The sequence below is a fragment of the Drosophila bipectinata genome, chromosome 4 (assembly GCF_030179905.1).
Source record: "Drosophila bipectinata strain 14024-0381.07 chromosome 4, DbipHiC1v2, whole genome shotgun sequence".
In the NCBI taxonomy this organism is placed as follows: Eukaryota; Metazoa; Arthropoda; class Insecta; order Diptera; family Drosophilidae; genus Drosophila; species Drosophila bipectinata.
In genome coordinates, this window is record NC_091740.1 from 937,505 (window position 1) to 954,726 (window position 17,222).

Below are 17,222 nucleotides of genomic sequence, written 5' to 3' on the forward strand. Positions count from 1 at the left end.
AAATTATGCATAATTAGAAATTTTTTAATTATTAAGATCATTTTAATCCAAACATATTGTTTGAGAATTGGACAGGAAGAATAAATAGTAACATGTTAACATAAAGTGCGCTGATTAGTAATTTTAAATATAATTAAGGTTTTCATGTATTTTTTTGTATATACACTTTTGACCAAATGAGAATACCATTAAAATAAGGGTATACAAATCCAGAAATTTAAGGATGTAATTTTTAGATTAACGGCTTATTTAATCCACGGCACTACTGAAATAATTTATCTGAATAACACAAATAACAAAAATATTCAATGTCTCAAAGTCTCAATGCCACAGCAACCTTTTTCATATGCAATCGCTTGAAATATGTCAGAGTGCAATCGAAGCGAGATGCGAGTTCAAGCGATGATGCGGGAGCAAAGCGAGAGAGCAGTTCGCATCCTGCTGTATCGCTTCAACTAGCTTAGAGCGTTTGATTGTTTTGTGGCATTTTGTGATTTAATTACAGTTTATTTTTAAATCACGCGTGTTTGAATGCACAGATGGTAATTTGTTAATATATAGTTTAATTTATTCAATACATTAATACTACTTTTGCGATTTTTATTATGGAAAAAAATATCGAACAAAGAGTTTGTGTGAAATTTTGTGTTTCCAACGAAATTTCTTGTGCCAAAACGTTGAAAATGATAAATAAAATATGTGGTGATTCAACCATGTCGAAAACTCAAGTTTACGATTGGTATAAATCGTTCAAAGAGGGGCGATAAGAAGTGAACGATTGACAGAATAATGGCTGACAGTTGTGCCAACCTGGGAAAAAAAATTTTATCGAAATATTCTCAGCGGGAAAATTTTAAATGTGAATTTCCGGATACTTATTTGACAGAGTCATAGTATAGTCAAAACTCGAAATAGACATCCGTAATTAGTTAAAAAACTTTTCTGGGTGGTTTTGCATGTCATTATATAAATGGTTGAACTCTTAAGTGGACAGGTAGAACGTTAATCAAGTAAAATTTCTAGCTGTTTATATATGAGTTGTTTAGATACATATGAGCCTGTCCGTATGTCTGTTTCTACGCAAATTAGTCTCTCAGTTTTAAAGCTATCGATTTATCACACGCAGTATATAAGTCGGAACGGCCGGGATCGGTCGACTATATCCTATAGCTGCCAAATAACTGATTGATGGAAAATGGTATAACTTTGGTGTTTTTAAAGTTAGAGAAATTTTTTTTCAAATTTGGTATGAATGCTACTTTTATACGACATGCCAAATTTTATAAGGATCGGCCGACTATATCCTAAAGCAGCCATATAACTGAACAAACGGAAATGACACAACTTTTGTGTTTTTGAAGATAGAAAGCTAGAACATAGATTATATTTTAGAGCTAGATAATATTTTTTCCGGTTTTAACTGCAAGGGTATATCAAATTCGGCTCCGTCAAAAGTTAGCTTTCCTTTCTTGTTTTCAGGTATTTTTGGTTATTTTTTGGGTCACCTACCAACGATCAGCGTACTTCATCTTATAGCTGCCATATAACTGAACGATTGGAAATGGTATTTGGTAAAAGTAAAAACTTTGGTATTTGTTAAAAATACCAGCTTTGGTATTTGGTAAAAATACCAACTATGGTATTTGGTAAAAATACCAACTTTGGTATTTGGTAAAAATACCAACTATGGTATTTGGTAAAAATACCAACTTTGGTATTTTTGAAGATAGAAGCTTGGGACTTTTTTTTTAGATTTTTAATTGTATAAACTATAATTGACCAACTATATCCGATGATTGCGATATATAGCCGGTTTTAACTGCAAGGATATATCAACTTCGGTTCCGCCCGAAGTACATAAGTTTTTCTTTCTTGTTTGAATTAAGGGGTAATATACAGTTGTACCGTGCAAAATATTAAATTGAAAAAAAAAAAATTGAACATCTTTCGTTCACGGACTAGCTATTATCATAATAAATAAGTGGTCAAAAGTTGGTGTTGATCTTAAAAGTAATAAACATCTTTAGTAAAAAACAAGAAAGGAAAGTGTTGATATATGGTACCCTTGCAGTTAAAACCGGATATATATCGCAAACATCGGATATAGTTGGCCGATTCTTATGAGAATATGATAATATAAACCAATTTATTATAATATAAAATCTAAAAAAAATCCCAAACTTCTATCTTAAAAAATACCAAAGTTGGTATTTCTACCAAATACCATTTCCGATCGTTCATCTTATATATGGCAGCTATAAGATGAAGTACGCTGATCGTTGGTAGGTGACCCAAAAAATAACCAAAAATACCTGAAAACAAGAAAAGAAAACTAACTTTTGACGGAGCCGAATTTGATATACCCTTGCAGTTAAAACCGGAAAAAATATTATCTAGCTCTAAAATATAATCTAAGTTCTAGCTTTCTATCTTCAAAAACACAAAAGTTGTGTCATTTCCGTTTGTTCAGTTATATGGCTGCTTTAGGATATAGTCGGCCGATCCTTATGCAATTTGGCATGTCGTAATGTTTTGCCAAAAATAGCTCTCATATCAAATTTGAACTCTCTAACTCTAAAAACAACTCTAAATAACCTTTATAATTTTGTTGAATTGGTCTTTATTGCAATTCTACCACTCCAAAACGGTAAATTTAGCTAGAATTTCAGATTCAGCTGGTTTACTTATGGAATTTTTATTGAATGAGCGAATGAGCCCTGTAAATATTACGGATCAGCTATACAATCCGACAAATTCGAAAACTAAGGCAAGTAGTATTTTTAAATTTTTTTATATTTCGGGTATGTGATTGCCTTTGTTATTTTGACGTAATCGGTCGATAAAAGTGTTCGTTTAACTATAGTTGTTTTCGACAAGAACAGTGACATGGCATACTTTTGTTTACATTACGTTTGTTTGAAGTAATTTTACAGAATCTTCCAAATACAAGTATCTTGTATATGAGTGTTTTCGTGCAGGGCTCTAGTTTAAAATTTTATCAAAATATATTATTTTTTACCATACGAGGCGAAGTTTCGAATCGGATAGTTCTATCTCTTATAGATTTCGATATCCCTGCGTTCAAAATTGTACTCCGTTTGTATGGGAAATGGTATGTATGTACATATATGGGTAAAAATCCTCAAAAATCTGCCGATTGGGATTAGATTTATTTTTAGAGTAAAGTAGCTAATAAATTTTTCGTTAAATGCGCAAAATAGCGTCCTTAATTAATGGTACCATTAAAGGATACCAAATTAACATTGTATATTGAAAGACGAGACTAGTTCTCTTCGGAATATTTTTCCGAATACATTGACATCTATAACTTCTATTGGTGTACGAATTGAATTGTTACTGCCAAAAGCAAAGGACCGCTTACAGTCATAAATACTGTCGGTGGGTGATAAGTGGTGGGGCAAATTTAGATTAGAAGACTTATTTTTTACAACTACTACATGTGTTTACTACTGCTACGGCTACGGGGAACACATTATTTGATTTGATTTTTAGCTAGTGCTATTGCTTTATTTTTTTCTCGGAAAATCCCACAAATTGTGCACATAAGCTACCCCTACCCCTAGTACATAACTACTATCTGCTATATTCTTGTAACATCAACAATAATAACAATGTTCCGGATTTAGCATTAGTGATTCAAGTTCTAACTCTGAAAATTGGTTTTCAAAAGAAATTGATGCAGAATTCGAATGTTAGTCACATTTTTATACCCTTGCAGAGGGTATTATAAATTTGTCCAAAAGTGTGCAACGCAGTGAAGGAGACATCTCCGAACCTATAAAGTATATATATTCTTGATCAGGATCATCTCCTGAGTTGATATGAGCAGGTCCGTCTGTCTGTCTGTCCGTTTCTACGCGAACTAGTCTCTCACAAGCTATCGTCTTGAAACTTTGCACACACCCTTCTTTCCTTTGCACGCAGTATATAAGTCGGAACGGCCCGGATCGGCAGACTAAATCCTAAAGCTGCCATATAACTGATTGATCGGAAATGGTATAACTTTGGTGTTTTTAGAGTTCAAATTTGACGCGGGAGCTATTTTTGGCAAAAAATTGCGACATGCCAAATTTCATAAGGATCGGCCGACTATATCTTACAGCTGCCTGAACCTGAACGATCGAAAATGACCCAATTTTCGTGTTTTTGAAGATAGAAAGTTAGTGCAGATTCTATTTTTGGTCAGTTGATCCAACCTAACAAATTTCATTAGGATCGGCCGACTATATCCTATAGCTTCCATATAACTGAACGATCGGAAATGGTACTTGGTAGAAATATCAACTTTCGTATTTTTGAAGATAGAAGCTTGGGACTTTTTTTTTAGATTTTTTATTGTAATTAATTGGTTTTATTATGTCGTAATCATAAGGATCGGCCAACCATATCCGATGTTTGCGATATATATCCGGTTTTAACTGAAAGGGTATATCAACTTCGGCTCCGCCCGAAGTTAGCTTTTCTTTCTTGTTAGATGTAAAATACTTAGTCATTTTGAATGTGTTATTATTTTTTACTTATTAATATAAAGTTAAATGTAAAGAAAATGAAGTGAATACATTTGTTGAAATTATCGAATGCTAGCATTAGCGTACAGATATCAATAAGAGGAAGCCTATCTTATATGGGCGTCTAGGGAAGACGTGTTCATATCGGTCTGAAATTTAGATATATTTTTAAGTTGAAAAAAAAATATATATGGTAATATGTTTATTGAAGTTGTTTTAATATTTAAACTTAATCTAAAGATTTTTAAAAATAGTACAACAAATGTTGGTTATATTTTAATATCTAAAATCTCCAACTTTTTCATGATTGGGTAAAACAAAAAAGTGCAAACAGACTGCTAGATTTCAACACAAGTGTTCAGTGTCAGTGTTGCCCAAACTCTGCATACGGGAGAGCAAACTCCCATATTAATGCAAAAAATCATCGATACATTGGTGAGAGAATTTTTTTCCCATCTATGTGGGTGCACTGAAAAATAAAATTATAGTAACATTCACCAGGGGTTTAATAATATCAATATAATAAACAATACATTTTATTACAGCAATTATATAAAGGTCCTACATATTTTACAACAGCTTATTATTATACCATGACAAATAATGCAGAGCCTCGTACTTAAAAGAAATGTTCTGCGAAGAGCAAATTCATCGCTTCAGGTCGACCATTTTGGCAGAAACAAAACAAGAATGAATTTCTTGCAGTGAAATTTTTCGGCACTCCAACAATAAAATGCATTCGGATTAGCACGATTGAGGAGAATAGGGAAAATACGAAAAGTTGTTTTTGTAATTGCCACTTGCCTATGCTGGGACGAACGAAGCTTACGGCGTGAGCAACGGAAACTTATGGCTTGAGCAGTCACACACAACTCCGTATGCATGGGCATTTGCAAAAAAAAATGAGCAGCGAGAGAAATGGGATGAGCAACACTGTTATAAGTCTTAAACCTCGTAACGGCGAAAGTGAATTAGTTTCGTAATGGTAGCCCAATGCCTCGTCACATTATTAGTGACGCGCAGGATTCAATTTATGAGATTCCCACTGTCCCTATAAAAAAATATATGGATATTAGAAATATGAAACATATGTATATTGTTATAAGTCTTAAACCTTAAGACGGCGGCAGTTGAATTACTTTCGTATTGGTAGCCAAATGTTTCGTCATCTTATTAGTGACGTGAAAAATGAAAATAATATTTTTCATTTGTATTATTAGTCAGGGGTGCCCAAGCTCTGCATACGCGAGAAAAACTCCCATACCCATGCAAAAAATCATCAATACATTGGTGCGAGAATTTTTTTTCCATCCATGTGGATGCACTGAAAAATAAAAATATAGTTACATTCACAAGGGGTTTAAAAAAATCAATATAATAAAAAATAAATTTTATTACACCAGTCAAAAAAGACCCAACATTTTTTACAACAGCTAATAATAAGCTGTTGTAATACTATGACAAATAATGCAGAACTTCTTACTTAAAAAAATGTTCTGCAAAGCAGAAATTCATTGCTTCAGGTCGACCTTTTTGGCAGCAACAAAAATAAGAATGAATTTCTTGCAGAGATCAAAACGATTTGGGATTAGCACAATTGAGGAGAATAGGGAAAACACGAAAAATTGTTATTGTAATTGCCATTTGCCTATGCTAGGACCAACGAAACTTATGGCGTGAGCAACGGAACCTTATGAGTGAGCAGTCCAACAACTCCGTATACATGAGCATTTGCTAAAACAAATGAGCAGCGAGAGCAATGGGATGAGCAACACTGGTCTAAGTAATTAGAGCAGTGGTCGGCAGGGCTAGGAAATTTCAGGTGCATAGGAAATTTCTCTCCCAGAGCTTTGCCGAACACACACACATGCTGACAGCCTCAAATCATATCAATGTATTGAGTGCCGACCACTGAGCAATACCTACATACATAAATGGCTTATTCAGATCAGACGCACACCAAAAATTTTGATTTCACAAAAATTTTGAATGGATCCTTTACTACCTTTTACTTTGATTTTACTACAATCTGCAAAGATATGTAAAAAAAAAACCTAAAGTTCGGAGAAAAACCACATCGGAGAGTTCCGATTAGGCTACAGAACAGCAAGAAAAACATAGTTTATTCATATTTAAAATTTTATTCTTTGGCATAAAAAACTATTGTAATTGACTTTGTACTACTTTTTTTGCGAAGGGCATCAAAAATTGTCTATAAATATGTACATATGTATGTATGTTCATATAAACTATGTATTTCATATAAACTCGCGAGTTGGTACGTACATATGTATGTGGAACAAACTATTTCATTATAGTCATATTATATAGTTTTTTTTCATTTGTCAGTACATACACAATTACACATGTATTACACATGTGCACTATTTATGCTTTGCCAATGTAAACAAAAATAATTTCAATTTAAAAAGTGATATAACATCATTATGCTGCGAAAAATACATACTACATTTAGATATATGTACGTATGTATTATTATACGCATGTATTTTTCGAACATATTTATCTTAGCATTATGAATAATTCTTGTTTAGCTTTATAATTGTTTATATGGTTTTTATATATCATTTTAATATAATAGGAATATTTTTTATGGTTTATTTACTTTTTTATTTTTTTAAAAGCACTTTCGATTAGTAGTGTGAAAATTTTGTAAGTCAACATGAAACTATTTGATAATATAATATTTAAGAAATCACAAGAAATCACACTATTTCATATAAATGTTAATACTTCTAAATTATTCGATAATTCATACGTATTAGCAGGCACAATTCTAACTATTTCAATTATATCGATTTTACACTAGACAGACAAAATGTACTTTTTTGTGCTTCAAATCAAGAAAAGTAATGCAATTTTATTTTTAAAAAGTAGCAAAAACAATAATTTTTTATTTGGGTCGGTCGTCAAGATCTCCACTCTCCAGGCGTACTCCAGAAAGAATGGTTTAGCCTAGCAGCCGCTTCGTGAGTCCCTTCGTTCGAATTCTCGCGCTTGTTTTGCCTCTTCTGCCGTCGCGCCGCTGCATTTGTGGTTGTTACCGCCGCTAGCTCCCTACTTCCGCCCTCGGCTCTCTTACTTCGACTTTTCGCTATGCGTGGCACCTGATCCGGGTTGGTTGCCAGTTAACACACCTCAAAGGCGTACGACGGGAAAGATATGCAGTCTTTGTGCCTTACAGCCGGACAAGAGCACAAACGGCCTTCCTTCCTTGCAAGACACACACTTGGTGGTGTTCGCCACTAGACACTAAAGCGTATGGAACACAATAGCACTACCTTGAGGAGCTCAAGATTCTAAAGTATTGTCCAGTATAGGTCTTGGGAAACGATTTTTGATTTAACTTGCTCGTTGGTGCTATGACTTTCGCGGAAGCCAAATTGATAAATAGGATCGGTTCCATCTATTAGAAACGTTTACATGAAATCATGTTAGTATATGCTGGCTATCTACATTACTATTCACCATCACCACACACGACCGTTATCTTCCTCTTAAGCAAACGGTCGTGTGTTTTTTTGTGCGCATTGCGTTTAATATAAATATTACCGTAAACCGGTGTTTACTAACTTGAGAATAGAACTTTGAGAAATTTCAGTTTATCCTAAACCATATCGCTTCGCGTGGTGCCGGGTTCACTGGTTTTCGCAAAGTCAATGACCAACTCTGCGCTTGGCACTCAGTTTAGCAGCCTTCAGCTAATAACTGAGTCTCCTAAGCGTAAGAAATCCGCTGTTTGTGATTCGCCTCAGCCTATTCAGCCGTCAACAACGCAGCTGCTCATATCTTTGGCCATCCCAAAGGGCTAGAACTGAGAATATTTCGCCGTCCGAATTTCTCAAGGAAAATTAGTAATTGTCTGATATATCCTCTGTGATATCCCTTCAAGTGATACCACAGGTCCTAGTAAATTAAACCATCGTCAGAGTCACCCAAAAGGGTATTCAAAAGTCCGGACCACCGGCACCGACTGATGCTGCAGTTCTCGTACCTGCGACACCAAAACCCTTACAGGTGATTCCTCCATCGAAACATATATTTGTTTATCGGCTTGCCCCTGATACTTCAGAGATTGATATCTCGGCTCATATCAAAGCAAAAACAAAAGCCGATATAAAGGTGGAGGACATAACTAAATTTAAATATAATTATACACGCGCACGTCTTCTTTCAAGATTCGTGTGCCCGCGCTGATGTTCAAGACGATTTGTTCTTCCAGTTTTTGGCCAGAGAATATTTTCGTCCAAGAACATCAGCCTAGTTCCGTAAAGAAAAAAGTTTTAAAACCAGTGGGAGTGAGACTTCCCAATATCGGAACCACTGACCAACGTTCAGTGGTCAGTCCACTTGTCCACTAACGCAAAAACTAGTATCGTCACTAACACTTACCTATCAGAACACTAGGGGGCTCCGTAGAAAACTCCCTAAACTATATTCTGATAGTTCTTGCTTTGCATCCCATATTATAGCTTTTACAGAAACTTGGTTAAAGCCGGAGATCTTTAGCTCCGAAGATTTTCCAAGTAAGTACACCACTTTTAGGCGGGACCGACCTCAGCGAAGGGGGGGTGGAGTCCTCATTTTGGTAGACTCTGCTCTTGCTTCTGAAGAGGTGAAATCCCAAGACATAGGTGAAATAAATTGGTGACATAGAATTTATTTGCGTTAAAATCACTATGTCCGTGAAATCTTTATACATTACATGTTCATATATACCGCATATATATCATATATATAAATTTTTTGACTTCTGTGTGCCATGGAAATATTCGTCCACTTCAACAAATTCTCCTTGGTATACAAGGTGCCTCATTAACCTAAAAAATATTAAAAATAGGCTCTTACTTAAATAAAAAAAAAACCTGCAGTACTGTTGATTTTTCAAGATACCTACTAGCTCGGTCGAATTTTACCGTGCATAACTCTGAATGTTATAGGAATTATATTGACCACTGCCGGATACAATTTACTCAGGATCCAAAGCAGTTTTATAATTTTGTAAACACTAAGCGTAAACACGTATCTTTTTCACCCCTGCTTACGTTTGAAAATTCCTCTGCGACTTCTGATCAGGCCATTGCCGATCTATTCGCAGAATTTTTTCAAACAACTTATTCTCCTCCTAAATTGACTGATCAGCTTTACGCATATAACATTCAAGCAGCAAATCTTATTTTCTGTCCGTTTTTTTCTGAGAACAACTTATTACCTGGTCTTTTAAGCGTCAAACCCATTTATTCGCCAGGCCCCGATGGAGTATCAGGCTGCGTGCTAAAATACTGTGCCAGGGCTCTGTGCAAACCTCTTCAAAGACTTTTCAACTTATCTTTGGAAACCAACTTATCTTTGCAAAATTAATTACGCCTCACTTGCAACACCTATGCTCTTCGATCATCTCTCCCTGTCAGCATGGCTTTATTAAGCGTCGCTCCACCACCAAAAATTTACTGGAGTTGACATCCTTTGTCATAGATGGGTTTTGTAAGGGATATCAAACCAATTTACACAGACTTCAGCAAAGCATTTGATTCAGTTAATCACTCACTCTTGTTGAGTAAACTGAATATGCTGGGTTTTCCTATAGACCTTTTAACGTGGATCTGCAGCTATTTAGATGGAAGGACACAAAGAGTCTTATTTAAAAACATACAGTCCCGTCTGGTCCGTACTACATCTGGCGTCCCTCAAGGAAGTCATCTTGGCCCGCTATTATTCACGATTTTATACCCTTGCAGAGGGTATTATAATTTTGTCTAAAAGTGTGCAACGCAGTGAAGAAGACATCTCCGACCCCACAAAGTATATATATTCATGATCAGGATCAACTCCTGAGTTGATATGAGCATGTCCGTCTGTCCGTCGGTCCGTCTGTCTGTCTGTTTCTACGCGAACTAGTCTCTCAGTTTTAAAGCTATCGTCTTGAAACTTTGCACACACCCTTCTTTCCTTTGCACGCAGTATATAAGTCGGAACGACGCGGATCGGCCGACTATATCCTATAGCTGCCGTATAACTGATTGATCGGAAATGGTATAACTTTAATGTTTTTAAAGATAGAGATACGATTTCAAATTTGACACGAGAGCTATTTTTGGCAAAACAATACGACATGCCAAATTTCATAAGGATCTTATAGCTGCCATATAACTGAACGATCGGAAATGACCCAACTTTCGTGTTTTTGAAGATAGAAAGCTGGAACTTGGTACAGATAATATTTTTGGTCAGTTGATTCGATCTACCAAATTTCATTAGGATCGGCGGACTATATCCTATAGCTGCCATATAACTGAACGATCGGAAATGGTATTTGGTAGAAATATCAACTTTCGTATTTTTGAAAATAGTAGTTTTGGGACTTTTTTTAGATTTTGTATTGTAGTAAATTGGATTATTTATTCCCATAAGGATCGGCCAACTATATCCGATGTTTGCGATATATATCCGGTTTTAACTGCAAGGGTATATAAACTTCGGCTCCTTAAACAGTTCATAAAAATTGTCCCAATATTTGGAATTTCCAAAGAAATTGGGGACCTCAATTTTTGGTAGGCTAGATAGTTCGTCCATTCTAGGGCTACCACCTTCAACCTTGTTAACTGTTTTTTCTTGGATTTTATTATCCATTAGCTCGATGTATTTTTCAACTTCTTTGAGCTCTATTATTTTGCTCATATATTTATATTGAGCCCTTCAATATTTATTAAATCGGACACAGTTTCGATTTTACTAAGAAACATTTTTAATTTTTTAATTCTTTTAGGAAAGGTTTCCTAAAAGGTAGGAAATTATAAAAGCTTGCAGAGGGTATTATAATTTTGTCCAAAAGTGTGCAATGCAGTGAAGGAGACATCTCCGACCCTATAAAGTATATATATTCTTGATCAGGATCACCTCCTGAGTTGATATGAGCATGTCCGTCTGTCTGTTTCTACGCAAACTAGTCTCTCAGTTTTAAAGCTTCTTTACTTTGCACGCAGTATATAAGTCGGAACGACGCGGATCGGCCGACTATATCCTATAGCTGCCGTATAACTGATTGATCGGAAATGGTATAACTTTAATGTTTTTAAAGATAGAGATACGATTTCAAATTTGACACGAAAGCTATTTTTGGCAAAACAATACGACATGCCAAATTTCATAAGGATCTTATAGCTGCCATATAACTGAACGATCGGAAATGACCCAACTTTCGTGTTTTTGAAGATAGAAAGCTGGAACTTGGTACAGATAATATTTTTGGTCAGTTGATTCGATCTACCAAATTTCATTAGGATCGGCGGACTATATCCTATAGCTGCCATATAACTGAACGATCGGAAATGGTATTTGGTAGAAATATCAACTTTCGTATTTTTGAAAATAGTAGTTTGGGACTTTTTTTAGATTTTGTATTGTAGTAAATTGGATTATTTATTCCCATAAGGATCGGCCAACTATATCCGATGTTTGCGATATATATCCGGTTTTAACTGCAAGGGTATATAAACTTCGGCTCCTTAAACAGTTCATAAAAATTGTCCCAATATTTGGAATTTCCAAAGAAATTGGGGACCTCAATTTTTGGTAGGCTAGGTAGTTCGTCCATTCTAGGGCTACCACCTTCAACCTTGTTAACTGTTTTTTCTTGGATTTTATTATCCATTAGCTCGATGTATTTTTCAACTTCTTTGAGCTCTATAATTTTGCTCATATATTTATATTGAGCCCTTCAATATTTATTAAATCGGACACAGTTTCGATTTTACTAAGAAACATTTTTAATTTTTTAATTCTTTTAGGAAAGGTTTCCTAAAAGGTAGGAAATTATAAAAGCTTGCAGAGGGTATTATAATTTTGTCCAAAAGTGTGCAACGCAGTGAAGGAGACATCTCCGACCCTATATTGTACATATATTCTTGATCAGGATCACCTCCTGAGTTGATATGAGCATGTCTGTCCGTTTCTACGCGAACTAGTCTCTCAGTTTTAAAGCTATCGTCTTGAAACTTTGCACACACCCTTCTTTCCTTTGCACGCAGTATATAAGTCGGAACGACGCGGATCGGCCGACTATATCCTATAGCTGCCATATAACTGATTGATCGGAAATGGTATAACTTTAATGTTTTTAAAGATAGAGATACGATTTCAAATTTGACACGAGAGCTATTTTTGGCAAAACAATACGACATTCCAAATTTCATAAGGATCTTATGGTCTGTCTGTTTCTACGCAAACTAGTCTCTCAGTTTTAAAGCTTCTTTACTTTGCACGCAGTATATAAGTCGGAACGACGCGGATCGGCCAACTATATCCTATAGCTGCCGTATAACTGATTGATCGGAAATGGTATAACTTTAATGTTTTTAAAGATAGAGATACGATTTCAAATTTGACACGAGAGCTAATTTTGGCAAAACAATACGACATGCCAAATTTCATAAGGATCTTATAGCTGCCATATAACTGAACGATCGAAAATGACCCAACTTTCGTGTTTTTAAAGATAGAAAGCTGAAACTTAATACAGATCCTACTTTTGTTCAGTTGATCCAACCTACCAAATTTCATAACGATCGGCTGACTATATCTTATAGCTGCCATATAACTGAACGATCGGAAATGGTTTTTGGTAGAAATACCAACTTTGGTATTTTTGAAGATAGAAGCTTGGGACTTTTTTATACCCTTGCAGAGGGTATTATAATTTTGTCCAAAAGTGTGCAACGCAGTGAAGGAGACATTTCCGACCCTATAAAGTATATATATTCTTGATCAGGATCACCTCCTGAGTTGATATGAGCATGTCCGTCTGTCCGTCTGTCCGTCTGTCTGTTTCTACGCAAACTAGTCTCTCAGTTTTAAAGCTATCGTCTTGAAACTTTGCACACACCCTTCTTTCCTTTGCACGCAGTATATAAGTCGGAACGGCCGGGATCGGCCGACTATATCCTATAGCTGCCATATAACTGATTGATCGGAAATGGTATAACTTTGGTGTTTTTAGAGTTAGAGAGTTCAAATTTGACATGAGAGCTATTTTTGGCAAAATAATACGACATGCCAAATTTCATAAGGATCGGCCGACTATGTCTTATAGCTGCCATATAACTCAACGATCGGAAATGACCCAACTTTTGTGTTTTTGAAGATAGAAAGCTGGAACTTGGTACAGATTATATTTTGATCCATCCTACCAAATTTCATAAGGATTTTTGGTTAGTTGATCCAACCTACCAAATTTCATTAGGATCGGCCGACTATATTCTATAGCTGCCATATAACTGAACGATCGGAAATGACCCAACTTTTGTGTTTTTGAAGATAGAAAGCTGGAACTTGGTACAGATTATATTTTGATCCATCCTACCAAATTTCATAAGGATCGGCCGATGTTTGCGATATATATCCGGTTTTAGCTGCAAGGGTATATAAACTTCGGCTCCGCCCGAAGTTAGCTTTCCTTTCTTGTTTTTAGATATTTTATTGTAACTTATTGTAAGATATTTTATTGTAACTAAATGATATTCTCATAAGGATCGGCCAACTATATCCGACGTTTGCAATATATATCCTGTTTTAACTGCAAGGGTATATCAACTTCGGCTCCGCCCGAAGTTAGCTTTTCTTTCTTGTTTTTTTTTTTAACTTTTCCGATGTAAAGCCTTGGATACGCTAATACATAAATAGTTTTTCGTATATTTGCATATAATTTTTTATCTCAGTGTTTTTTTGAAATAAAAACACACTTCAAAAAGGAAAATATTTTTCTCTTTCTCTTGCTTATCTCATTGGCATTTATATTATTTTATTTTCTGTGTACCTTACCTCTTGGAGGGAAACAACAGAGGATTTAGACTATGGTTTTTAGACTGGGCTCTTTTTTACCCAGGTCGCAGCCTTATTTTTTAGAGTTTTGATTTTTCTTCAGCCACTTATAGGTGCCAGTTTTTTCAACCTGAGTCTCTTACCGCAGGGGGGAAAACGTCAGGGTGTCTCGAAGGACCAAATGTTAAGAGGAGCCCTAAATAATAAGGTCGTGCTCCATTTTTATATAATAAACTAGCTGACCCGGCAACGTTGTTTTGCCATCAGATGACTTTATTATTTCTGTACAAAATTTACTCAGTTCTAAACTTATCCCTATAAATATAAAATTTTAGTTTTTTTGTCACGATTGTTGACAAAGCTCACGACATCGTAGAATGACGTTGTCCAGGCCACGTCTAATAATTAGTCGGTACGTGTATAACGAGATTAGTTTATCTCACACTTCAAGTAACAAAACAAAAAGGTGGCTGCTTAATATTTAAGAAAAAACTTGGCGAAAACGAAAACGAAAGGTCTTGCCTCTTCAACGTTATAAATTCGAGTATATTTTCTAATTTTTCTCTAATCTTAAGCCTAACTTATCTATTGCGGCGAAGCGGGGCGAATTCGCACAAGAGCGAATATGAGCTTTCGCTCCCGCTCCGCCCTAAGCTATCTAAGAGTAAATTTACAGACTAACAACTAACAAATACAATTCAGCTATAACTATAATTCAAATTTTTCGACTTCAATAAAATACAAAATTTTCGACTTTAATAAATGTAAATCAATTTACACCGGCCCCGTTGAAGGCCTCCATCAGGCTTCAACTAACTGGCAGCCGCGCCAGCTTGTGGACCGCTCTCCTATATTCCGCTCCAGAGCTAGTTCGGACGACGGCGACCCTGACCCTTCCGTCCGCGCCGGCGTGTGTTGCTCCTACTCGTCCCGTGAGCCACTGTTGTGGCGGCTGGTGATCCTCTGCGATCAGAACCAGCTCGCCCGTCCGGATGTCGTCCTCCTGGTGCTGCCACTTCGACCGCGCCTGTAGGCCCAAGACGTACTCCCGGGACCATCGCTGCCAAAACGTTTGCTTGATTGACGAGACAAGCCGCCATCGCCGCAAGCACGTTAGACCCTGCTGGTCCGGGGTCCGCGGTGCTGGTGGGGCGATGAGCGGCCCGCCTGTCAACAGGTGCCCGGGAGTAAGCGCCTCGCCGTCGCTTGGGTCCTGACTCAGAGCCCCCAGGGGTCGTGAGTTCAGGACGGCCTCGACTCCAACGAGGACGGTCTGCAGCTCCTTCGCGGTCAGTCTGGCGTTCCCTACCACTCGTAGGAGTAGGTGTTTTGCAGACTTCACACCTGCCTCCCATAGTCCGCCCATGTGCGGAGCCCGCGGCGGTATGAACGCAAATACGCATCCGCTTTTTGATGCTTATTGCGTGACCGCGTCGACCTCGTCCTCGATTCTCCGACGAAGGTCTGCGAAGTGGCGACTCGCTCCGACGAAGTTCGTCGCGTTGTCGGAAACTACTTCTAAATGAACTGCCTTGGACGCAAAACAAACAAATAAGGCAATGTAGGACTTATAGGGTGGCCTACCACGAATTTTCAATGTCGTATCTATAGGGCCACAAAAATCAACACCACATATGGAGAATGGGCGGAGAGCACGAATTCTATCTAAGGGTAAATCACCCATGATTTGAGTCATCAGACGAGGCTTGCATTTAAAGCAGCGAATGCATGACCGTACTGTCTGACTGCAGACTTCCTGCGCATTTACGATCCATATGCGCTGTCGCAAAAGACTCACAAGTGCTCGTGGACCCACATTAAAATTCGACTCGTGCAAGTATCGGACGTAGCTCTGAACAAATTGAGAGCGTTTTGTCAACAATACTGGAAACTTGGCATCGTACGATATAGGAGCATTTGCTAGTCGCCCCCAAACCAGCAACAACGAAAAGGTAAGCCCAGCCTCTGAAGATTCGTGTAGAAAGGGATTTAACTTTTGTAGGCTAGGGCTAACACTTAAATTTTTTCGGATCTTTTCTATTTCATCTTGATACTCGTGCTCTTGGACTATTTCGACTATTTTCTTAAATGCTTCATTATATTCGACAGGTGAGGGAACAATATCAGAATTCACTACTAATTTCTTCGATTTCCTTATAAAGCGGAACATATAAACGAACACTCGCAGCAGTTTTAGGTGAGAGGAATAACCTTCTATCACTTTCAATAAATCTGAGGTAGATACGATTGCGGTTAATCCGACCGCATTCTTTTTCGCTTCCATCTGTAGAAGTTCTGGTGACAGATCAAACCGGGGGCTCGTCGGCCACTTATCTTCCGGTTCCTTTAAAAACGATGGACCTGTAAACCATATCAATTCTACAGTCTCCTTTACGTCTCCACCTCTGGACACTATATCTGCCGGGTTCTGTTTAGTTGGTACATGCCGCCACGTGCTATCCTCTGACCACTCTTGAATTTCAGCTACTCTATTCGATACGAACGTTGACAACGACGATGGATGGGAACGAATCCAATGAAGAGTTACTTCTGAATCCGACCAAAATACACTTCGTTCGATCGGAACTTTTATTACAGGCTTTATCTTGCGGCAGAGATCTGCGAGAAGGTGAGCGGCACATAACTCAAGACGGGGGAGCGTCAGAAAAGGCATGAATTTGAATCGGTGACAATCTAGCTTATTTAGCCAAAGTTCCTGCAATAGGATCTTTCCTTTTATAAGTATTGGGTTTAATAGGCCAAGGGGGTCAAACAACTTCGATGTCACCGAAAGGATGTTCCGCTTGGTCGCCCTTTGACCCATGACTGAAGCATCAATTTCAAATTTAAATACGT

The 17,222-nt window shown here is 37.1% G+C and overlaps 1 protein-coding gene across 1 annotated transcript in view; it reads right to left on the bottom strand.

The window, feature by feature from the left end:
* gw (trinucleotide repeat containing adaptor protein gawky) overlaps positions 1-17,222 on the bottom strand; it is a 223,104-nt gene that overhangs the window by 1,320 nt on the left and 204,562 nt on the right. The window lies entirely within an intron of this gene.